A 27,446-nucleotide genomic window follows, 5' to 3' on the forward strand; every position below is an offset into this window, starting at 1 on the left:
AGTCCTCCAAATTGTCGATTAGGGTGATTGATTAGAATGCATAGAATGATTAGGGTTTGATAATGAAGGAAGCATCTCCTTATATAGAAGACACTATATGAAATGGAAGGATAAGATTGAGAGGTGTAAAAGGAGGTCGGCTATGATTAGAGGGTAGGTAAAAGAAATAATAAAATAATGAGAGGGATAGGTAGTGTATGAATTAAGAGATGAATGACATGTGTCATAGGTAGAAAAGGCTAATGAATTAATTAAATAAATAAAGATTTATTTAATTAATAGAAGAAGTAGGATAATTAAATAAATAAAAATATTTATTTAATTTAGGAAAAGGATAATTTAAATAAATAAATGTATTTATTTAAATGAGAAATAAGGCTAGAAGAGGATAAATGAATTAATTAAATAAATAAATATTTATTTAATTAATAGAAGAATTAGGCTTAGATAATTAAATAAATAAAATATTTATTTAATTAGACATGACAATTTTAGGTGTCTACAACATGTATCACACAATTTGAGATAAGCTTAAACAAAAATATTCTTGAAAAGGAAGTATCCTTGAAAGTAGTTAAAGCAAAAAAAAGAGTAAGCAAAAAAGAGAAGGGTAAAAGATTTTTTCTATTATAAAAACTTTGATACAAAGCTTCAATTGTATGGGGAAAAAAATTAACTAAGCTATTAAGATGCCAAAAGACTCTAATCACATTGAAGAAAGATTTGAATTGTGTATAGTTTGATAAATGCTCCCCTCAAGGGTAGGAATACATATGACCTCATTACTATACAACAATTTGTATGCGGGAAAAGTGGGCTGATAAAACTAAATATGTGAAAATATTTCAAAATACTAGTCCACACACACACAGAGGACTTCTTGGTGCAAGCTATGGAGTAACGTAGTATTACTCAACTTCCCAAGGAGGGTCCCATGGTTCTCTATCTCACAATGTCCCTCAAACCAACGTTTTTGCTCTCAGATCACTGAGCAAAATGGTTTAGGGATGACAAATATGAGAACGAGAGATGTTTTTGCTAAATTTAGTATGAAATAGATGTGAAGCTATATATGATGCTAAAAATGCAATAAACTAAATGATAAGATGACAAGATTAGTATGAATACTATCCTAACATGATATATTTAATCTATGATTGAGCTAAAATGATAAAGAAATTATTCTAAACATGCATATTAATCTAATTCCTGATCTAAAAGAGGATAAATGAGGAGCATATATGAAATGAGAAAGCTTGAAAGAATTTGAGCATAAGTGTAATGCTTCAAATTTGAAAGATGATTGTTTAGAATGGAGGAATGAGAGCTCTATTTATAGCATAAACAGGGCAATGGATGGTCAAGATTGAAAGGTTTAATCAAGGGCCAAGTTTGAAAGTTGGGGATCCATGTGTACAATTGGCACCAATAAAATGGTGACAAGTGTCAACATAGGATTGGGTTGAGAAAAGGGGTTGGAGGCATTAAAGGCCTGAGAAGACCTCATGGTTATCTAAAGGCTAAGGGTCAAGTCTAAGTTAGGCTTATCCACTGGATTAAGAGTTAATCCAAGGATAAACCTTTGTGCAAATGATTAAGAGATAATCATGGTCAAAGCATTAAAGGCCTGATGAGACCCTTGGGTTGGATAGAGGTTGAGTCAAAACAAATGTTTTAACCATGTAAGAGGGTTTGAGTTAACCATTAATGGTTATTGGAGACTTTGTGGATTAAGTGGTTGAAGGTTGGAAGCTTTCAAAGGTTATCAAAGACTTTGAGACATTTAGTGGTTGAAGGTTGAAAGCCTTTAATGGTTATCAAAGACTTTGAGGCTTTGAGAAGTGACTTCCCTTTGCTTAGGGATGTGACAAAGTTTAGAGGAGGGGTTAGGTTAATTAGAAGCGATTAGAAGATTCTAGAAGGGATTAGAAATGGGTTTGGGATTTTGCAAGTGGATGGAGGGATAATAGGATTTTATTGAATTAAATGATTTAATTCAATTTGGTTGTAATTTGGAGAAATTAAATAAATTAGATTTATTCAATTTGGGATAACTATTTAATTAAATTTGAATTTAATTAAAAGTGAATAGGGGGATTTTAATTGAATAAAATGATTTATTCATTAAATGGTATAGTGAATTTAATTTAAATAAATTGAATAATTTATTTAATTAAATAGAAGAATGTGGATAGTTTAATTAAATTGGATTTAATTAAATGGAGAAATGAACATAAAATATTCATTTAGGAATATGGTCATTTTTATAGGTCTACATTTTGCCCCTCTTTGAAGTGACGTGTGTGCACATGTTATTTCAAAGAAAATGATGTGTTTTTGTGATTTTATGATCAAATGCAATTTTTGTTGTGTCGCTCTTATGATTTGTAAGTCATGCCCCAGATTCGATGTGTGATACGAGATTTGATTTGATGTGTGATGTCCCCTCAGGAGATGAATCAATTTTGAAATTTTTTGATTTAATTTGATGAAGTTCGTATGATGTGTAGGATTTCGTGCATGTAAAAAGTGTGCCGATTGATTCATCTCCCGATAAGTTACAACTGTTTTGGTATAGGGGAGACCGCGACCATATTACAGGTCCCTACGGCTAACCCTAATTTCATTTTCCTCCTATAAAAGGGATTTAGGGGTTAATTTAGGTTCATTTGTGCTTTGTTGATTGTGAAGAAAGAGAATTTGCTCTGGAGAGAAAATGTCGATTCCCTATCACAGACACCGTTTCAAGCGCGTTCGGAGGTACCGGAGACCTGTAGCGCGTGGACCACCAGTAAGTCAACGTTTTTGACCCTTTTTTGATTTTTTGTTTTGTCATTTTTGGTCATTTTTTGAATTTCAAAGTTCGGGGGTTACGTTTTAGCGCGTCTAAGGTCCACAGTAGCGCATGCGAAGTGTGAAGTAGCGCATCAAGTTTAAATTTAGGGGTTGCATCCGAAAACTGTAGGCTAGCGCATAAAACTTTTAGGTTAGCGCGTGTAAGGATAATAGCGCATAGAAAGTGTTGGGTAGCGCGTCGCATCAACAAGGTAGCGCGTAGGTGTTACTTAGCGCATAGGAGCCGCCGGGGTTCGCATAGGGAAGGGGGTTTAACGCGTAGGACTAACCTATCGCATAGGGAAGGGGGAGGGTCGCATAGGGAAGTGGGTTTAGCGCGTAGGACTAACCTAGCGCATAGGGCTAAACGGGTAGCGCCTAGGAGTGATAGATTAGCGCGTGGACAGAGTCTAGCGCATAGGATGGGTTAGGTAGCGCAAAAAAGGAAAAGAGTAGTGCGTAGACAGAGTCTAGCGCATAGAACAGGTAGATTAGCGCGCAGGAGAGACAGCCTAGCGCGTGGGGGTGATTTAGCGCATTGAAGTTCTGTTTTAGCGCATCTGAAAAATTTTTGCAGTTTTGCCCGAGTTGAAAAGTTGTTTTGTTTGCCTGTCGTGTTTTGATGAATTTACCCAATATGTGTGTTTGTATAACTTGTTTTGATTTGCGATTTTCCAAGTTATATATAGATATCAACATGTTTTGTTAATCAGAATATGACGTATTTGCGTGGTCTATTTCAAATTCAATGTATGGGAAGCCTGAGTTGTATTACAAGCCGATATGGGTTGGAAACTTGAGTTGTGTTACAAGCCGATATGGGTGGGAAACTTGAGTTGTTTTACAAGTTTATGTGATTTTGGTACTTGAGTTGTTTTACAAGTTTTGATATGGTTTTTGAGAACTTGAGTTGTGTTACAAGTTGATATGAAATGATAGGTTTGTGAACTTGATGTAGATGAGCAAATTGTTTCATGTTGTTGATGTAAGTTTGATTTTGATATCTTTGTGTTGATGTGGAAACTGATATTGGATATGTTTTTGTTTGTTTTGATAGGAGCGATTGGGGGTTGTTCAGTCGAGGGAGAGATTCCCGAGACCATGGACGTTGATACCGAGATTATCACAAGCAGATTTGGATATTATAGAGAGATGTGGATTGACCTCACTTCTAGAAATGCCTCGGTTCACTGTGAACTGGGGGCTTTTGACAGTGTTGGCAGAGAGGTGGCATAGTGATACGAACACCTTTCATTTTGCCACAGGAGAGATGACAGTGACACCGGAGGATTGCTACCGGATTTTGCGGATTCCTATAGTAGGGGCACTACTTCCCTATGAGCAGTCAGAGGAGGGCGGCACAGAGGCACTGCGCCGCATTTTTCGGGATGACACAGTTTGTGGGTATGAGATCCCTTGGCAGGAGTTTTTGGATTTGGGGTATGCACCGCTGCCATCTGTACTGGCAGGATTCATTGGGGGATTCCTTTGTCCTGATCGCAGGTCAAAGGGATTCTCGGTGGGATGGGGACTGGTTTTGGAGGAGATGGTTACGCAGGGGAGGAGGTTTGCATGGGGGTCAGCGATGCTGACTCATTTATACAGGAGTTTACACGAGGTAGTATACCTCGGTTACAGTAGCTTGTCAGCAGGAGTGACCCTATTACAGGTATGGTGCTGGGAGCACATTCCAGTAGCTAGGCCACTGGCAGATAGAGACAGGCCCGTAGGTGTAGCATATGCCTACGGATACAGAGACCTAGTTGTCCAGCGTAAGTTGGGCAAGCTAGAGCATTGGAGGAGGGTGTTCGATGATATAAATACGGTCACCTGGAGACCGTATACAGGTTGCGAGGTATGGGCTGAGGATGGGCTGGAGATGCCTTTGTTTTTATGAGCCGATATCTGATTGGGAGGACCCTGTTCTTTATTGAGCGGTATTTGGTGACCCGAGTTTTGCGACAGTTCGGATGCCAGCAGGGGATTCCTTAGGGAGCGTGCCTGTATGCACGGAGGCAGCAGGATGTGGCTGATTTGGGGCCGACTATTGACAGTGCGGTGGCCGTGGAGGAGTTTGTGGGGATAGCTAGGCAGATCTGGGACTATGCCCCAGAGATTCAGGACGCCAGGATGACAGATGAGTTCGCTCGTTTGTTTGCTGCGCGGGCAGTGGCGAGGATCTCAGATCCAGAGGAGATGAGGCCAACGTTTGACTCGGATGGGGAGGAGGGAGATGGGGGAGATGATGGAGATGATGGAGAGGATGGAGGAGCTAGAGGAGCTAGAGGGAGGTAGGGAGGTAGAGGTGTGGAGAGAGCGGTACGGCAGGGGAGGATTGAGAGGGGGAGAGGAGGATTGGCTATCGGAGCCGGGAGAGAGGGGAGAGTGATGGAGGTGCTGGCGGCAATGGGGGTGAGGAGGAGATGGTTAGACCAGCACAGAGGAGGAGGGTAGATATACTCCCACCTCCAGTATCGAGGACAGTGCGAGTGGGAGGGGTTCCTCCAGCACAGGTACCACTGCGGGTTCGAGTGCCAGGTCATGTGGAGGATGCACAGATCCGGACCTTGCAGATTACCGTTCAGCAGCTGTAGGCGCAGATTTTGACCTATCAGCGGCAGATTTCTTAGTGGACCACTAAGAGAGATACTGAGATAGAGCGGCGAGGACGAGCGGAGGAGGCCTTGGCGAGTGTATAGAGAGCAGCGGCGGGTGGTCCATTGAGAGACACCCTTAGAGAGCTGACACGGAGAGTGCAGGAGGTAGAGTATTATAGGCGGCATTATGAGGCTGCAGTACCCAGAGATCGATTAATAAAGAGCTTTGCACAGTCGAGATCGAGTCGATCTCGAACTGCTGGGACACGATCTGAGAACCGAGGTGTGACAGGGCCGGCGAGGCAGGACCCTCCTGGAGATCCAGGGGCGAGTGTATCTGGAGCGAGACAGGACCCTCCTGGAGAGCCAGGGGCGGGTGCAGCTGGAGCGAGACCATCTCCGTCAGGAGATAGTCATACTTGAGAGACAGGGTCTCTGTTGTATTTTTGAGCAGTTTGTTATTTGTTGTACTGGACACAGTGCGTGGACACATTTTGTACATTTTGATCAGTTTTGAGATATATATATATACGGCACCATTTTTGATCATGTGATGTGTTGATATGGATGCATTTATTTTATGTGATGATGCAATGCTTAAATATATGATGTAAGATTTAGGATGTATGCTATTTATATGTTGTATCTTGAAAATGAGATGTATGTGTTATTTATGCTGCTAAATGTATCGTGATATGTAAATGATGTTTAAATGATATGCAAACATGTTGTAAATGATATGGAATGATGATGTGCAACTAAATGTAAAATGATATGCAACTAATTGTAAAATGATATGCAACTAATTATTTTTGGAGCATCCCTCATTCTGTATTTGCCATCCGATATAACCATATTTTTGCTTTCTTCGTGGATATCATCATTGAGCATTGATTTGTTTAGGATATGTTGAAAATTTAGACAAGCATAATGGTATAATTGAACCATAATGACCTGAGAAAAATTTACATGATATTTGATTTTGCAAGATAGCACAAGCGTCAAGGTATAATTGAACCAGGACGACCTGAGTGCGTATTGCATAAACAGACAAGATTTGATCATTTGTATGCGTGAAGTGGAATTAGGCCTTCAGTGATATTCGATGTATCACGTCTCGAGGCAAGTATTCACACAATACAAGTTTTCGCCTCCTAGACAGAAGACTGAGAAAATATTGGAAGTTCCCCACGATCTCTAGCTGTGAAGCATTTTAGTGAGACAAGGAAGAGAACCCAATAATGCACAAAGTTCAAAATGCAAAACTAGTTTAGATTTTATGCTATAGTGCAACATTCAGTACTTCAGAAAATCATCCATCCTTGATATTTTCATGTTTTGTTTAGTTTTTGGTTTTTGCGATGAAGCGTAGTTGTTTGTTGGATGTTATGCTGGTGAGTTTTGCATTTAGTCTTGATGTCTTGAGTGTTTGCAATATTGATATGATTTACATGCCCCTTGCTGAGTGTGCCTCTTGATGTGAATACATACAGTGATTCCAAGCCATGGTGTTTTAGCGGTAGGAGGATCAGGATATTGACTATGCTAAGTATGTCCTGAATGGATATTTGCTAAGTGTCGGGCGATGGCCGATAGTGTTTGTATGGACAAAATGGTATGGAAATAGATAAAGGAGCCGTTCTTTCACAAGGGCGCCTGTTTACCAGGTTTTCACCCTTTGTTTTTATTATATTTTGCTTTTTTTGGCTTTTTCTTGATTTTTTTGATTTTTTTTGTTTATTTTGGGCTTTTTCCGCGCACTAGGCTACTTTTAAGTATAGTACCTTTTCAGATGGATGTTGTTAGTTGGTTCATCGAGCACATCTCCTTCAGAATTTGTTAGCTGATAAGCACCTGATCCATAAACGGATATGATAACATAGGGACCCAACCAGTTAAGTTCAAATTTCCCTTTCTTTTCTCGATCTTGCTGATTTCTTGGATTTTCTTTAAGGACTAGGTCACCAACCTTGAAGTTGCGGGGAATGACCTTGTGATTGTAGCTCCTGCACATGCGTTGCTGATATGCTTTGAGATGAGTATAAGCATGTTGGCGTCTTTCATCTAATAGCTCAAGTTCTTGTAGGCGGTTAACTCGATATTCTTCATCTGGGATTAAGCCTTTCAAAGAGACTCTGAGAGATGGGATCTCTACCTCCAGGGGTAAAATAGCCTCAGATCCATATACCAATGAATATGGTGTTGCTCCTATAGGTGTGCGAATGTTGGTCCTGTATGCCCAAAGTGCTGGATTGAGTTGTACATGCCAATCTTTGCCTGCATCATTCACTGTTTTCTTAAGGATTTTCAGTATTGTCTTATTAGATGCTTCTGCTGGACCATTTCCCTGTGGGTAATATGGTGTAGAGAACCTATGGTGATTTTTGAAGGGTCGTCCATTATCTGTGATGATGGAACTTGGAATACCATATCTGCAGATCAGATAATTTAGGATAAAAGAGGCAATTTGTTTCCCAGTCACCGTGGTCATGGGAACTGCTTCTATCCATTTTGTAAAGTACTCTATTGCTGTTATAATGAACTTGTGTCCATTTGAAGAGGACGGATGAATTTTGCCAACTAGGTCCAGTCCCCACTGACAAACGGGCCATGATGTTGTAAAGGGCTGCAGTTCCTGTGCTGGTGCATGTATTAGATTACCATGGATTTGGCATTTAGGACATTTCTTGGCAAAGTGATATGAATCTTTCTCCATTGTAGGCCAGTAGTATCCCATCCTTAGAAGCTTTTTAGCAAGAGTAGTGCCGCTTGAATGTGTGCCACAAATACCTTCATGAAGCTTGTGTAAAGCCAAATCAGAATCATTACGATCAAGACAACGAAGAAGAGTACCATCGAGACCTCGACAATACAAAGTATCAGTGGTAAGGGTATAACGGGCAGCTTGTCGGATAAAGTTATGTTTTTGGTTATGGGATTGGTCAATGGGTAAGATATTATGCTTGAGGTAGTCGTATATTGGTCCATATAACGGAGAATCTGAACTAGTCAAGGCATAGATAACATGGGATTCAGAGTGGTCATAGGCGGGGGAGAACAGTTGCTCTACCAGGAACTCATAACAACTCTATTGCTCAGGAATTTGTAGTAGCGAAGCGATTGTAGCCATTGCATCGGCTGCTTTGTTGTTCAACCTTGGTATTTGCTCGAAGGTGATGTGCATAAAATACTATTTGAAGTCATCCACCATTCGTTTGTAAGGTAGTAGCTTGTCATCCTTTGTCTGATAGTTGTTATTGATTTGATTAATGACCAGTTGCAAGTCTCCATAGACTTTTAACTCTGTGATTTTCCATTCTACGGCCATTTTGATGCCTATGACCAGTGCTTCATATTCAGCCACATTATTTGTGCATGGAAACATAAGTCTGTATGATTTTGGCATAGTGTGTCCTTCAGGAGTGATGAACAGAATGTCGGCACCTGAACCATGTTGAGTATAGGATCCATCAAAGTATAGTGTCCATTGTTTAGTAGAAAGAGCAAGCACATCCCTGTCTGGAAATTCAACCTCCATGGTTTGTTTGCCTGGTAGCGGTGCTTCGACCAACTGATCTGCAATTGCTTGTCCTTTGATGGCTCGTCTTTCTGTGTATTGGATGTCGAATTCACTGAGAATCATGACCCATTTAGCCAATCGGCCTGTAAGAGCTGGCTTGCTGAGTAGACATTTGAGAGGATCAATTTTCGCAACTAGCTTAATGGTGTGTGCTAGCATTAATGTCGGAACTTCTGAGATGCAAAGACCACTGTTAGGCAAGCCTTTTCAATGAATGTATAGTTGAGCTCATAGCCATTCAATGTTCTACTGATGTAGTATATGGCGCGTTCCTTTCCTTATTGATCTTCTTGTGCCAATAATGCCCCCAGTGAAATATCTATTGTTGAGATATATAGAATAAGTGGCTTTCCGGCGACCGGTGGTACTAGAACTGGTGGATTCATCAGTTACTGTTTGATATGATAAAAAGATTCTGCACACTTAGCCTCCCATTTGAATGGTACATTTTTGTGTAGCAAATGGTTAAATGGTAGACTTTTATCTGCTAGCTGAGCGATGAATCGCCGGATTGATTGAAGTCGTCCCTGTAGAGATCTGAGTTGACTGATATTCTGTGGTGGTGGCATTTCCATAATGGCTTGTACCTTTGTTGGATCAACTTCAATACCCTTAGCTGAGACTATGTAGCCTAGTAACTTGCCTGATGTAACCCCGAAGACACACTTCTTAGGATTAAGCCTGACTTGGAATTTCTCCAATCGATCAAAGATTTGTGTTAGGATGCCAAGATGTTCTGCTCTGGTGAAGGACTTAGCTAGTAAGTCATCCACATAGTCTTCCATAAATGTGTGCATCATGTCATGGAATATTGTGGTCATTGCTCTTTGATAAGTGGCCCCTGCATTTTTTAAGCCGAAAGGCATAACATTCCAATAGTACGTCCCCCAAAGACAGGTGAATGCTGTTTTATCTTGATCTTCAGGAGCTATCTTGATTTGGTTATAGCCTGAGAAACCATCCATTAGTGAGAGCATTGCATGACCTGCTGTGAGATCTACAATTATGTCGATACTTGGCAGAGGAAAGTCATCTTTTGGACAAGCTTTGTTGACGTCTCTAAAGTCAGTGCATATTCTGATACTACCATCCGGTTTTGATACTGGAACGATATTGGATATCCATTCTACATAGTCAATGGGTTGGATGAATCCGACGTCTAATAATTTCTTTAGTTCAGTTTTGACCATGAGTGCCACCTGTGGATTCATCTTTCATAGCTTTTTCTTGACTAGCTTAACTCTTGTAGAGATGGACAAGTGATGCATGATTAAGTGTGGATCTACTCCGGGCATATCAGCATATGACCAAGCAAAGTTGATTTGCTGTTCTTTAAAGAAGATGATGAATGTTGATCTTTCTTCCTCTGTCAGAGATTCTGCAAGATGTATATTTCTAGCTGCTTCTGTGGTACCAATGTTGATTGATTGAGTAGGCTCAATTAATATGGGCGATCGCTCATGAAAGTGCTCAGGAAGAGTGTCAAGTCTCCCATCATTAGGTGCCTTAAAAAGGTTTTCACCCTCCGATGCGTCCTTTATTTTTACTTTTTTATGATCTAGAGCTGCCATTGATTGGTTTTCAGCATTAGATTCGTTATTTGGTGCATTTTTGCGACTGAGAGACTTGGCACTCCCGGATTGATAGATAGCCTTATTTTGTTCACTGGTAGAGCCTGTTTCCGGATTCACGGTACATAGGTAATGGACAATAGATGCATCATCTGGGAAAATAGGTATATCATTTGTTTCCAGTTTGTCCCAGTCGATGAGGTCAGGAAAGACAAGTGGTAAGGAATCATTGGGTGGATCAAGTTCGACTACCGTAAGTGTTAGGATAGAGTTTTCATCGTGATGGGTCTTGGGTTTAAAGAAATTTAAGATTTCGTCGAAGTCCTCGATGGTATCATCTTCCACATAGACTTGTTCATAATGTTTCTGTTCACTTTCCTGAGTGTTATAGATATTTTGCGGTCCAAATTCAAGAGATCTATCCTCTGCGTTATGTTCTTCCTGATAAAGGGATATAGAATCAGTATCATCCAGGATATCAGTAGTAGCATTGGAGCAGGTACCCCATTCATATTCATTGGAATCTATCTCATAGGCATCATCCCAGATTCTATCTGTGCTGTAAACAGGTGTGGTGAAAATAAATCTTTGATGATGGATACCATTTTGATGGTTTTTGTAGATTCTGTATCAGATCCGTCTTCTACTTACTGGATTTGTTCATTGACTGTGCTTCTTCGGGGAGGAATAACGGTATTTGAAGATGTCCTGATTTGTTCTTGAGATATTGGTGTTTGAATATGAGCTACTGCTGCGGATAGGGCCTTTTTGTGACTTAGAAGTTTTTCCTGATGTAACTTCTGATCTTGACGTTCCCGTGCCTTGCGGATTGTTTTTGCTGATTCAAAAAGTGCTTCCTGCCAGGATTCTTCTTTGTACGGTGTCTGTACTTTCCATTGAGGTTTGATAGGTAGGTGAGGCGGCCGCTTCAATAGGAACATGAGTTTAGAACCCAATCCTGCTTTGTTTCTGCTAGGTTGTGAAGGAAGATCTATAGGTTCAGTGACTCCTTCTTTGCGTTGCCAATGGGTCCTTTACCGTCATATCCCATTTGCTTCATGATTAAGTAGCCTTTTCCATACATGTGTGTTGGTAGAACAATGTCCAGAGCAGCTACTCTATGATTTTCTTCTTCATCTTTGTATAACCAGCTAAGAATATCTTTGTCTTCTGATTCATGTGCTAGAGTACCCAATTGGATGAAGGTACCATCAAATTTAGTGATGGGCTGAGTAGCCAGTTGTGTTGATGTAGTAGGCAAACCATGCGATCTAGGTGAGGTTGGCAATTTTGCCAAACATAAAGGCTCCAAAGAGTATTCTCCCATGCCTTGGTCTTTGATTTGCATTTTCTGCTTGAAGTCTCCCCATAAGGAGTTGGATTTTGCTGTGTGTGGATATGATGTTGAAGATTGCTGCTTTTCTCTATTATGAGGAACCAAACTGTCCTGGGCTGCCCCCATTGCATTGCAATGTTGAAATGGATTATGATCAGCAGATATGGAGATTTCTTGTCCATCATAAGGAAACTTGACACACTGGTGATATGTAGAAGGTACTGCTTGCATTTCATGTATCCAGGGTCGTCCTAACAAAATATTGTAGGTTAGATCAATATCTAAGACTTGACAAATAGTATCCTTTTGTACTGGGCCTACTTGAATAGGTAATATTACTGTGCCTTTAGAGGACCGCTCTTCATCATCATATGCTTTTATGGTAATCTTTTTGCAAGGATCAATAGATTCTTCTGAGAAGCCTAATGCACGGATAAGCTTTAAAGTACAAATATTAAGGCTGGCTCCTCCATCTATTAGGACTCTCTTGACTCGGTGTTTGCAAACAATGACTTCAATATGGAGAGGAGTATTATGCAGATGACTCAATGAGGTATTGTCATGCTCTGAGAAGGTGAGGTTATGAGGTCCTGTCATATGGGCGACCATGGCTTGAAATCTGTCTGTATCCAGATTTTGAGGTACATTTGTTTCCAATAATGCTTGCTCCAATATGTCTTTGTGCTTGGGTGATAGTTTCAATAATTCCAGGATAGATATCTGAGCTGGAGTCTTGCGTAGTTGGCTAACCAAGTCATATTGGATTTTAGGTGTGGTAGTTGCAGGTGCAGTATGTCCCTTCAAGACATATTTCTGAGTGCGGGTTGTTACATTGACAGATTCATGATTACGCTGATGTCGGATGGTGATGACATTTACTTGATGATCTTCAGCTGATATATGGTTGATAGTGTTATTGTAGATGTGATTAATACGAGCTCCGCGTGTATCATCTGAAGTAGATGCTCCATCTTTGTTGTAATTTGGGAGAGGATTTTTAAAGGCTCCATGATCACCATTTGTTTTGAGACCATCGACCGTTAAGTCACCTCGATCAATCATGTCCTGTATTATATGTTTCAATCTCATGCATTCGTTTGTTCTATGACCCTTGTTGCGATGAAAATCACAATAGTGTGAATCATTCCACCAAGGTGGTTTGATTGGGGGTTCATAATTGTTGAGTGGTGGTAAAGAAAGAACCTTGTTTGCCAAAAGTTCTCTGAATGCGGATTCTAGTGATTGTCCCAATGGTGTGAAGATACGCTTTTGGAAATTGTTCGTGTTGTTGCGTGGATTGTTGTTAGGTCCAGGATTCATGTTTTTGCCTTGATTATCATTGGTGTTGTTTGTGTTGAATTGTCCTTGATCAGTGTTTTGCGTATATGTGTTAGCACTGGGAGTAGTATTTTTAGGATTTTTCGTGTTTTGAGGATTTCCAGATAATGCAAGCACTGGTTGTTTAGATTTGGGATCATGTGATTCGTTGTTGCCCTCATTTTTGTTTCGAGTCCAAAATCAAGATTTGTCAAAGTTGGTGTTGTTTTGGTTATTGTAGTTTGATGAGTTTGTTCCTTCCTTGTAGAATTTAAGTGTTCCCCTTTTGACACATGCTTCCTCTACTTGAATGCCATTTTCAATCAATTTAGCGAAAGATGGTATGCATTGAAGTTTTAGTCTGTAACTCATTTCGCCATTCAAGTTATCAATGAAGATTTCTATTTTCTCTTTTTCAGGAATATCTCGAGGATATCTGGAGACCATGCGTCTCCAGCGTTGAAGAAATGCCATGAATGTTTCATTGTTCTTTTGTTTGGTGTTGCAAACATCTAGCATGGTTATGGCATGTTGGATGTTGTAGGAATAGTGGGTGATGAATTTGTTAACCAACTCATCAAATGATCTAACAGGTGGTGAAATTTTGGATAACCATTCCATAGTTTGCCCTCCCAAGCTTCTGGGGAATAACCTCATCAAATAGGTGTCATCATGAGCAAATTCCAGGCTCAGTGTGCAAAATTCTCGAACATGATCTCTGGGATCACTTTTCCCATCATATTTATCAAATTTGGGAACGTCTGAGTTTGGAGGAAAAGGCACCATGTTCAAGCTTCTGTCAAATGGATAAGGACAGATTTTGTTTAAAGAGTACCGCACTGTTATCCCTTGTTGCATATCCTGTATTTGCCTTTGCAACATTTGCATTTGTTGAGTAAGAGCAATCAAGGGTGTATTATCTTGCCGAGGAAAAAGTTCTTGCCTTGTATTGGTTCTCAGCTGAAAAGGAGTGGTAAATGGTATATGTTGCTCTGGTGTTTCTAGTTCAGGTATACGCATTTCTGGTATGCGTTGTTCTGGAATGTGTTGTTCAAAGTTATGTTGTTCAGGTATGTGAGTTTCTTCTTCTCGGTTTTGTTCTTGAGATGCATATTGCCGAGATCCGATTTGAAAAAGATTTGGGTCAAAATCTTCAGGAAGTTTAACGCCCTTGCTTGTGAGCATCAACAGATATTTTTCCTTGTCATTTTCCATGAGTTTTTCGACAAGTTTTTGGAAGGAGGGATTTACTTGACATTCCCGAAGAAGGGCTTCAGTAATTTCAGGTTCTTTTACAGGCGAAACTTCAAAAGGATTTGATAATCTGCGATTCATACTTGATTCTGCGTGTGCCTCGCTTTGTTTGTCTCGTTGAAAGCGAGTAACAGGCATTTTAATAGAAGCTTTCAGTAATGAAAGGTACAAAATCCTCCTCGATGTGTTGCTCGGGAATTGGTGGTTCTGGTCGAGATGTGTTATATGTGATGCACTCGTCGGGTAAGAATGCTGGACTGATTTTTCCGCTGCGGTTTATGGTTTGATTAAAAGCAGACTTTTGACAGTATGCTCTTGTCTGCAAGGGTTCCTTGTCAAATTCGCTAGATTTGTTTTGGATATAACGTTTGACGTGATGAAGGAATACCCGATGAGATTTGAAGAGTTGACGATTGATGTATAAAAACTTATTTCGTTTGATGAATTTGGAAAAACTAGGTTGTCGTTTCTTTAACGTGATGTTACGATAGAGGTTCTTTCTTCTCAGAATAAGGGGATTAGTCATGCAAGAGTGATCAATGATTTCCTTTGATTGGTTTGGATTCAGTTGATTCTTGTTTTGGAAATTTCAAATCTTACTTTATCAAAGTGAAGGCTACCCCTTCATGATAAAGTGTGTCAAATGATATGGATAAAAGCTTCCCGATCTAGAAACCGGATTTGACGATTTGAGAATTTTAAACAAGTGTTTTGAGATAGAAATCCATAAGATGGTAAAGGACTTTGATGATACTGATGATGAAAATTTTTCGGATTATGATAGGAGAGACATCCTCTAGTGTGCGATTTGTTTAGGATTCAGACAACTTTGTTTAACACAAATTTATCTTGAGAAAAGTTTTTAACAGCTTGTTTTTGTCACTCTGGTTTAATAAAAGATGATTTTTGATGAAAAAAAGTCTTTAAAATGTTTTTGAAATTTTCAAAATTTTTCACTTTTGGACTTCTCTATTTTTCGGCCTTAGATCACGCGCTAAAACAGAGTTTACATGCGCTACTGAATTTACCTAATGCGCTAAAGGAATAAGCACATGTGCTAATCTGCCCCAAGATACGCGCTAAAATTTGGATTTTGGAAAATTTTTGTTTAACTGGTGAAAAATCTACGCGCTAGACTGGGCTTCAAATGCGCTAACTATTGGAGTATATGTGCTAAAATATGATTTCTACGCGCTATGCTATTCCTTCCACGCGCTAAAGTTAGGACTGATGAAATTTGTTGTGGATTTTGTTTGGAAAAGCTACGCGCTATACTAGGCTTGATACGTGCTAGCTGTTTGAGTGAATGTGCTAATGTATGTATGCTACGTGCTAAGTTGTTGCTGCCACGCGCTAAAAGTAGGGCTGTTGAAAATGTTTATTGAATTTTTTGAAAAAGTTACGCGCTACACTGGGCCTGTGAAGCGCTAACTGTTTTGTTTTATGCGCTAATCCTTGGTTCCCACGCGCTAATAGATTGCTGCGACGCGCTAGACTGTGTTGTGGATGCGCTAAAGGATTGTATACTGGTTTGCCTAATGATAAAACGCTATTGTTTTAACTCCACGCGCTAATTTGAGGCTTGGATGCGCTAGCAGAAGTCTTCCACGCGCTAAGATGTTGTTCCTATGCGCTTGACTGCCCTGATTTTTCGGTTTTGGTGTTTTCTTGAGATTTTTTATTTTTGTTGAGAATTTTTCAAGTGCAATGGATGATTTTCTGAAGTAATAAATGCAAGCACGGCACAAAAAGTACAACCATTTTGCCTAATCTAACAAAAAGTGTATGTTCTGCGAGGATGTGTTCAAATCCCCAATGTTTTAACAGGTTTGGATATAAGTAATACACTTCAGAAAGATTCTTTATTCAAGGGTCATAAATAACATCATAGCCCACTAGTCTCGATACTCCGTCAGCTCAAATAGTCGTGTCACCCCCTAGGGGGCGCCCGTTTTTTTGCCTTTTGCCAGAAGTTAACCCAAAGTGAATTGCTTCACAGTTGAGTAGTTGTCTTGGGAGATATATGGTGAGTAATCTTGGGGGCGGATTCTTCCCCACCCTTGCACTATGATGTTACAAATGTTTGGTTACTGACTCGGTTCAAAGCTTCTAATTCTATGGTTCGTAATCAGGCTTCTCGTTCGACCGTCAGTGATAAACTCCCTCAGGAGGCTTCCCAACTTTTAGAACAAAGGCTTTACGTATCTCAAGGATACTGGGGGAAGGCTAATCACTGCGCGCAACCGTTGAAAAGGACTTTCATCACTTTCCACATTTGATTATAGTGGGTTGGAATTCTTGGCGTCAAAGTCGTTCCCCACTTAGGTCGTTCCCTTCACACCGGCCATAAACGGCTTTAAGAGTTGATTGCAACTCCTCGGGAAGGTAGGCCTGCTAAAGGATTTATTGCTTGAATGAAATAAAGCTGTAAGAATGGTCTGGATTTTTGATCACCCAGTTAAGGGGAGAGCATATTCCTACCACTTTCGAGACAGAGCAATCAATTGTATTTTATTCTTTCAAATCAATGATTTTGCTAAAATCTATGTGGAGATGTTGCTCCACAAAACGTGATGTTCATTTTTATCTGGGCAAATCAATGATTTTCTAATTTATGAAAGGGAAATGGTCAACAAAGCAAATGTTCGATTTTGAGGTCAACAAAAGAAATCGATTTACAAAAGAAAAAGCGTCCGCTCCACCTGCAAGAAATTATCAGAGTCCTGCAAGCAAACAAAAAAAATTGTTAGCTGATTTGGTGGACTTCCACAAGTCTAAAATTTCTTTTTCGGTTACAATTTTAAAATTTTCCTCTGTCTGTTATGCGCTACAGAATGGCTTTTACGCGCTACAATAGAGACAGGATGTGCTACAACTATTTTCTGATGCGCTATACTGTTCAATGAATGCGCTATTCTGCAAGTTCGAAGCACTGTTCTGTGGTTTTGCTGAGACCTGCAAGAAAATTTTGAATTTGATGCGCTAATGTTTGAATCGCACGCGCTGAATGATAGACTATAAGCGCTGAACTGTGGATCTTATGCGCTATTCTGGTGATTGTCTGCGCTATTCTGTGATTTTCCCGCGTCGAGACCTACAAGAAAATGTTATAAAGAGTCATGCGCTAAGATAATGTCTTCACACGCTAAAGAATAGAGCCTACACGCTAAACGGTGAGCTGGATGCGCTAGACTGTTTACTGGATGCGCTAAACAGTGAACTGAAAGCGCTACTTCAATTTTCCCGCGTGCTTGCAAAAATTGTTAGTTTCAAAAAGCGATTTGTTATTTGGGGACGAGCCCCACGGTGGGCGCCAGAAATGTATGCGGGAAAAGTGGGCTGATAAAACTAAATATGTAAAAATATTTCAAAATACTAGTCCACACACACACAGGACTTCTTGGTGCAAGCTATGGAGTAACGTAGTATTACTCAGCTTCCCAAGGAGGGTCCCATGGTTCTCTATCTCACAATGTCCCTCAAACCAACGTTTTTGCTCTCAAATCACTGAGCAAAATGGTTTAGGGATGGCAAATATGAGAACGAGAGATGCTTTTGCTAAATTTAGTATGAAATAGATGTGAAGCTATATATGATGCTAAAAATGCAATAAACTAAATGATAAGATGACAAGATTAGTATGAATACTATCCTAACATGATATATTTAATCTATGATTGAGCTAAAATGATAAAGAAATTATTCTAAACATGCATATTAGTCTAATTCTTGATCTAAAAGAGGCTAAATGAGGAGCATATATGAAATGAGAAAGCTTGAAAGAATTTGAGCATAAGTGTAATGCTTCAAATTTGAAAGATGATTGTTTAGAATGGAGGAATGAGAGCTCTATTTATAGCATAAACAGGGCAATGGATGGTCAAGATTGAAAGGTTTAATCAAGGGCCAAGTTTGAAAGTTGGGGATCCATGTGCACAATTGGCACCAATAAAATGGTGACAAGTGTCAACATAGGATTGGGTTGAGAAAAGGGGTTGGAGGCATTAAAGGCCTGAGAAGACCTCATGGTTATCTAAAGGCTAAGGGTCAAGTCTAAGTTAGGCTTATCCACTGGATTAAGAGTTAATCCAAGGATAAACCTTTGTGCAAATGATTAAGAGATAATCATGGTCAAAGCATTAAAGGCCTGATGAGACCCTTGGGTTGGATAGAGGTTGAGTCAAAACAAATGTTTTAACCATGTAAGAGGGTTTGAGTTAACCATTAATGGTTATTGGAGACTTTGTGGATTAAGTGGTTGAAGGTTGGAAGCTTTCAAAGGTTATCAAAGACTTTGAGACATTTAGTGGTTGAAGGTTGAAAGCCTTTAATGGTTATCAAAGACTTTGAGGCTTTGAGAAGTGACTTCCCTTTGCTTAGGGATGTGACAAAGTTTAGAGGAGGGGTTAGGTTAATTAGAAGCGATTAGAAGATTCTAGAAGGGATTAGAAATGGGCTTGGGATTTTGCAAGTGGATGGAGGGAGAAGATTGTCTCTACCCCCACCTTCTTCTAATTGGATGCATACAAATGACTGAATGAATGTAAGAGAGGGGAAAAATGTATAGACATGAGAAGATATGTAATGAAATAAAATAATTATTACATGATAAACATGTAAGCACATAAGTTGGAGATAATCATTAAGGCACATGTAATGAGTTACCTTTAATATAGACAAATGATAAAATGCAAGTGAAACATGGTAAAAGGTTTCATCATATGATAACCATGTAAGAACATAGGTAGGAGATAAGCATCAAGGCATATTTTAAAAAGTGTCACCAATATAAGGAAATAATAAGATAACAATACTCCAAAGGTTACATAAGAATCATGGAAAATATGTGGGTATGGCACGAGTGGACAAGGGTCATAAAATGTTGGCATAAGATCTAAGCATGAGAAAGATCATAAGGTATAGAATCATAACATCTAAGTATTGATAAGTATTGTAGTATTGATAATTATTGTAATCATTATAAAGGCCACAAATTTAAGAGCATAAGCTATAAAAAATTTCATCATATGATAACCATGTAAGAACATAGGTAGGAGATAAGCATCAAGGCATATGTTAAAAAGTGTCACCAATATAAGGAAATAATAATATAACAATAATCCACAAGTTACATAAGGATTATGGAAAATATGTGGGTATGGCACGAGTGGACAAGGGTCATAAAATGTTGGCATAAGATCTAAGCATGAGAAATATTATAAAGTATATAATCGTAATATCTAAGTGTTGATAATGATCATAATTATTATAAAGGCCACAAATTTAAGAGCATAAGCTATAAATATGATAAGAATAATATATATGAGATATAACTAAGATAAGCATGAAATCATGAACTTGAATCCATAAGATATAGGCGTGATAACAATCATAAACATGGAAGCAAAATATTTCGAGATGATAAAGATAATAAATATATAGTCATAAAAATGATAAAGATCATAAACATAGAATCATAAGATATGAAAATGATATAGATTATATGGACATAAGATGTAAACATGGTAAGGGTCATAGACATAGGGTCATGAAATAGGTAAGCATATTAGGCATAATGGTCATCATATACAAGAATGTATAAGAATATTATGTAAAAAATAAATAAGTGAAAACCAAAGTAGTGGACCTCAAACATGAACAAACATAAGAGTTAAATGATACAAGTAGACAAAGCATAGGGAAATATAGGAAATTCATAAAATCTACATCTTAGGCACTACAATTTTTTTCTAATTCACAATAACTACCCACTTAACCAACCAAGTATCTTCCATTTGTAATGAGGTGGAACAGGGTTCACTAGTCTAAACATGCAAACTAGGAATCAAACCCAATCCCATCAATTACATTGGAGAACAACCAATAGGCCCAACTACAAACCATTTGGAGAGTTGGATATAATAATTTATTGTTCTCTTTTTTATTTGATTGATTGGATAAGAAGTGATGCAAAGACCTAGGCTAAATGATGCAATATTAACAATAAATGGCACAAACAAACAAATGCAGGTCTGAAAATTAATTGACATGTACGAAACTTAAAAGGGGATGTAAAGAGGAACTTGTGAAGTTGAAACTAGGTAGGCATTATGGCTAGGTACCCTAGTCCAGACAACTCTTCAAGTGCAAAACAAGAATCCAACTAAACTCGCAAGCTCCCAAACTATCCTCTAGTCAATCTAAAAGTCAAAACACCTAGACTAGTGTGCTTAGGCACTAGGGACCCTAGTACTCCTTTTTTCTATTAAATTTGGTCTTGTTGCCTCTATCTTTGTCTGTACTATGCTCCAGTATCCTCAATTTGAACTTGAAACCTATTTTTTGAGTCTGCAAATGCAGAAAAGGAGAGAAAAATGGTGTTGGGTTGTATAAGGGTTTTCCCTAGTCAAACCCCTAGGTTGGAATTAACCCTACAAAAATGATTCAATGGAAATAAATAGAATTATGAAGTAAAATATTTAATTGAAACAATATTACCTTGAGGTTTAAATATATTGATGATGCAATGCTCTTAGGATCAGTCCTCAATATGTTCATGCAATAACATAATAAATCATCACAAATCCATCATGAAAACATAATTGAAGACAACTTGTTGTAGTTTGATGCTCCTTATAATCAAATTTACTCTTGAATGGAGAATAATTGCTCTTGAATTGGAATGATAGCTTATAAATAGATGAGATGATGAAATTAATTAAGAGATGGTGCCTTATATAGGGTTCTTGAGGTAAATTCACTTTTTTGCTAACCTAAAATGGTCATATCCCAACTTCAAGGATAGAATTAGAAACGTCAAGACCAACACTTTATCCTCTCAAAATTTTAGCCAAAAAACATCAAACCATGTGGCTAAGCCACACAGTCTCGACAAAATAGGCCTCAATTTTAAGGAAGGCAAGATTATAGGGTCCTAATATTGGTTTTTTACTTTATATGAGAAATGATGACATTTAAGTGGGGTAAACAGTGCTTTGAACTTTAAAATGGGATAGACTCCTAATAGTTTTAAAATTTAAAACAAAAGAGAAAGGGCACACTTAAAATAAGGGCCCAAATAAGAACATGTTGAAGTATTAAAGTAAAATAGGACTCATATTCTTGAATTGAGAATTAATTAAAGGCAAGAAAAGGTCTCAAAATAGTTTGAGGAAAGGGAAAATTAAAATGAGTGATGAGGAGAGTATGAAATTGGAATCATAATTAAAGGAGAACAATTTATGATACTACACCATCTAACTTATAAATGTTAATTTAAAAACTTCTATATTAGCCACAGTGGCAAAAAAATTAATGTTGTCATGTGTATGCTTGCACTTGAAAGTGTTACTTTATCCAATAATTAGGGTCATCTCTAGACCTAGACCTAAGCCTTGAGTGTTCAATCCTGATGACCCTACCTATGTATTCTCTCATAGAAAATAAAAGTCTTTGTAGCTCACACTCAGATGGAGTTCACTCTCTCCTCTTGATGAGATCCATGATCTCTCTTTAAACCTTGACTATATTAATAAAGTAATTATATATTAAATTAGTCTCATACGGTAAAAAAGATAAGATCATTGCTATTACATTATGTTTCCATGCCCATTATTACCAATAATTAGTATACAAACATACACATATACACAGGGATCATATCACAGATCACACATGTAGTGATTGTCTTGAGCATATGTCACATATACACAAAGGAATAGCTCATACCATCACAAGTATACAAGTTGACTAGCTCTAGCATACATCACATGTGTATAGTGAGTAGCTTCAACACACATCACAAATACATAGTTATCAACCAAAACAAGCATCACAAAGATAATAGTGATTGGCTCATATAGGCATCACAAAGATAATAATGATTGGCTCATATTCAAGCATCACAGAGATAATATAGATTAGCTCATATAGGCATCACAAAGATAATAATGAGTGGCTCATATACAGGCATCACAAAGATAATAGTGACTAGCTCATATACAATGGCTAACTAACACATGTCCATAATGCATCCCAAATAGAAAAGGAATGTTGATGCATTACACACTTCATCTTGTAAGCTGTTATTTTACCTAGTCTTTTGCACCAATGACAATTCGGAAGAGGATTTGATGTATCCCATGTGACATTGGGGGTTTGTTCTCAACCCACATGGTCAAGTACACCATCTAATAATTGTGAAGATAATTTGGTGCATCTCATCCTACACTACAGGTCCATTCTTAATCACAAGGATTTTCACAGGTAGCAAACCAACCTAGCCTAATGGATTCTAACTTCAATCACTTATAAGGCACTGGTAATAAGTTTGTCCACCAAGGAATAAGTAGCTTATCACTTGTACCCCCTAGTGACCTTAGTGATATTGTTAGCTATCTTCTTTACAATCCCAAGTAACAATGATATCAATCACCCTCCTGTTATAGGTGGTTGCCAATGAGCCCTCTTGATACAACAATTAGTTTTGGTTACTTCTACTTGCATGGTAGGGTAATACCTATGCAACCATTACCGTATCAAATCCTAGATAACCCCTAGTAATCCTTCACCTCTGTGACCCAATTGAATACTAATTATGTTAAATGATTAAAAAAAAAATTAGGCATCTATCATTGGAACAAACCAATGACAAGCTATTGATTGTTACTATATCATATCCAGGGTAGCCCTTGGCAACTTCACCTCCTTAAATCAGATGAATGCCAAATAATCCATTGCAGTAGCCTAGACATTGATCATTGTCACAATATAATGACTACTTATCACTTCTTTAATATCCTAGTGGTTATGATGGTTATACATAACATGTTTCATAGAATTAATCAAATGGATAAATATATCACAATCAAACACTTTAGGAGTCTATAGGTCCAGGATTAATTTTCATAAACACATAACAATTACATAATACCAACATAAGATGGCCTTAAATCAACATGTGCCCTTAAGAAAACACCTACTATAAGGTAGTCAACACATCACTTTCTTCAACTTGACATTAAGAAGCACATTATGAATTAAATATAAATTATCAAGTTTTCTTAACTCTTTGATAGTCATCTAATACCCATTTCAACCTCAGATGAAGCCTATTGAAGAGATAAGGTCAAACAAGATAGGAACGACTCTAAAACTTGTATTTGTCCCCCAAAAAACTTGAGGTCATGATGACTTCCTTCGCCCAAGGATTTCCTACATACCTACTTCCCAATAGGATCAAAGTCACATGTAGTTCTCCTTAAGGTCTCACAAGGATCATATGATTAGGATCCCATAAACAAGGTTTTGTTATCTATTCTCCTCAATCAATAAAAATTAATTATATTAGGATAACGTTTAACTATGGTCCTAATATAGTAAACCTATATTGAGGGAATCTTTACTAGGACATGTAAATCTCAAATTTGGCCTCCCAATGAGGTTCCATTACAATATAAAATTGAGCATTATATACTAATATATGACATCATCCTATCATATAATATCGATTCATTATTGATTCCTCTTAATCAAATAATATAATCTCACAAGGTTTGTGGGAAAACATAGCCAATAATTTATCCTCGTAAATCTAAATATTTAACATTAATATCTTGTAAATTAGCATGAGGATATCCTTTTCGATGTGATATAACTTAAATCTTGGTACCATAAATATTTAAAGAAATATATATACTAACTACAAATGCAAGTGATTCGAAATGTCGAGGGTTGTGAATAACAAAATCTTGTTTAGCAAGCATTCGATCCACTTTATTTTTAAGTTGATTAGAGTATTTGACTAGTGCATGCAAGGTAAATGTAAGATTAATAATGGTGTAAGGACAATGAAAAAAAATTGATAAATTATATAGAGGATGAGGAGGAAGGAAGTGATAAGGGAAATGCATGCCCATGGTAGGAAGGGTAGTGTGTGACATAGAATAAGGTATACAAGAGGGTATGGAAAGGTATATGGATCTATAAGTGTAACAAGTAATGGAATTAGGGATGATATTATAAGGATGGGAAGAAGAAAAAACACTAGTGATGGAGGTGGTAAGAGTACAAGGAAAACTATGATCATTTCTAGTCATCACGCTATAAGGAATAGGATAATGGGAAGAAGGATGTGCATATGTGAAAAAAATCATATAGGAAGTAGGTATAATGGGAATAAAAATGGATAAATTTGAGAGAAAGACATGAAGAGGATAAATCATTCAAAGAACTAGTAGTTGGCTCCAATTCCTTGAAGTAGTTTCTACCCAAATACTTAAGCAAGTAAAAACTAATAAAAAATTTAAACCAAATTTTTAGGACTATCCATCTCAACTAAACTATCAAGTTCACATAAAAATTATCTTTGAGATGAATGTGCTTCATGATTATATTTTTTAGCTCCATTTTCAATAATATAAATGATGATAGTTCTAATAAGAATATCATTTGGAGAATCATTCTTAGTAGATTGAGTCATGTGAGGATTCAAATGATAGTGATAGTCCTGATATGTTGTGATTGATGTCTCAAGTGTAAGGTGTAAATTGTTTGATAATGTAAATCTCATGTGTTGTTGTGGATTCAAATGTACATGTAGATGGTTGATGGTTGATGGATGTCCACCTTCTTAACGTCAATATCTACACTTAGTTGTAATAATATGAAATGCAAATGAATATTGAAGTGATGATCAGATGATTTATTCTCCTATTAGATGTGTAATGCCATTAATATATAATGTAGATGTGTATTGTGTAGATGGGTCATGGTTGATGTGTACCCTCTTGGTGTTGATATCCTTACCTTGCATGCCATGGTGTCGTGATATGTAGTTGTGTAGAAATATTACTGATGATGTTCTTGGTTGGATATCCACCATTTGTGTGGTGTTTATGTCTCACCATGTATGAAGAATAGTGATAATGAAGATGTTCATATGAGTCTTGCTCTTATATCCCTATGGCAGTATTAGTGTTGATACCTACATTTAGTATGTTGTTGATATGTTGAAGAAAAATAATGGTGATGATGCTCGTGATTGGTAGCAAAGATGTTATTGTGATGGTGAAAAATGGGATCGGATAGTTTAGGACCTAACCCCACTTTCCTCCACATATTGGAATATGAAAGAGCCTAAGGGAGTGATTCACTTTGACCACTTGTGAAAGAGAGTCAAGGATTACTTTTAGGGTTCTTATTCCTTTACTGATATGAAAGGGAAATGGGATAAATGTGAAATAATGATGAAATAAGCTAGGGAGATGAATGAAAGTGATGATATAGACTAAAATAACAAATAAATGTAGAACTAAAAATTGAGATGTTGAGACACTGAATTGCCAAAAGAAACCTGCAAACTCATAGGAATAGGGAGTTGGGCACCATGGTCTTGGACTAGGGCATTGGGCACCTTGGTCTCAACTAACTAAGGTCTATTTCTGGCTTTGGGTATGCACCTGTGAATTTTGTCTTTCCAGAAGATCGTGTGTTTGCTGGATTTCTGTACCTGTGCCTACAACTTCAAAAATTGTGTTTGGGTGGCTATATAGGGTTTTGCCTTAGTCAAACCCCTTGTTTTGGTGATTTCCACCTCCACAAGTAGCTAACAATGTATTGAAAATGTGTGTACAAGAACCTTATGTGTGTATAAGAACCTAAATGTGCTAAAATGCAAGAATTAGAGTTTTATCCTACGATATGAGCATAAAACTCTAAATGAACATAATGTAAATGAAAATGCTTCAAATTACAAATGAAATAATGGATCTAAAGCTATAATTCAAATCTGAAAATAAGTGTCGTGAAACTCATAGAAAGATATGAAAATAACATGAAACCATACCAAACCCTAACAGAGAGGTACAAGCCAATCAACAGTCAGTGATCTCCTATTATTCTTCAATATCTTCAAAACTTCAATTGATGATGAAGACTTGATTAATGCTTTATTTGTTGAATGAAGACTCCACATAACCTATACTTTCAATTCATGAGAGGTCCTTTCAATTGCTTGTAGATGGATCCTTCAAATGAGTAAAGGAAAGGCTATATGTATGAAACCCTAACTTTGTTTTTGATCATAGGCCGGCCTAGAAATGATATAATGTTGCACCAAGTCAGATTTAAACATTATAATACTGCCAAAACATGATCCTGAAATTTGGGGAGAAAAAGTCGGGACCATGGTGGTATAGTCACCACCATGGTCTAGCCAACTTTTTTCCAAATTTTTAGGGATGCAAAGTATCATGATTACAAAATCAATCCTAGCCGAGTGTGACAATTCAAGGTGTTTAGATATGCGAAATCGGGCCTTGAAGGTAGAAATAGGACATCATTAGGGATTTTGATGAATGAATTAATTGAAAGAATAAAATAAAAAGGAGCACACTTAGATTTAAGGGCCCAATTTTATGATGTGCAGAGGGATGAAAGAGGACTTCAGATTTAATTAAATTAATTAAATACTTAAAGGGAATTAAAATGCAAGATGCAACACACTAAGGCGGGTGCTAACCTAAGCGTGGAATTGTACCACCCAATTAAGGGTGTACAATTTACGACACTACATGTAGCCCCCACTTTAGCGGTCATAAGACACTACATGCATATGAAAGCTAAAGTATAGAAAAGTAAACGAACCCCCAACAGTATCTACAGTACACCATTAGGAACCACATCCTACAAAACCACATTGTTAAATAAGATTGCAAAATCACCTAAATGCTTACTAAGGAAATGATGAAATTCGCATGTAGCTATATGCCCCCCTATTTTGGCTTGCTAATTACTGAGTTGAAACAGGGTATCATGTTTACTACATTGAATTGTGAAGGAAAATTGATGACAAATTCTCATAACAAAGTTTGATACAAGATCACAACTAATGGAGAATAATTTGGTAAGAAAGAGAACTAAACCACAATTCCAACACAACCAAGAGTGTGAAAATT

This window comes from Cryptomeria japonica, chromosome 2, assembly GCF_030272615.1.
Source record: "Cryptomeria japonica chromosome 2, Sugi_1.0, whole genome shotgun sequence".
NCBI lineage: Eukaryota > Viridiplantae > Streptophyta > Pinopsida > Cupressales > Cupressaceae > Cryptomeria > Cryptomeria japonica.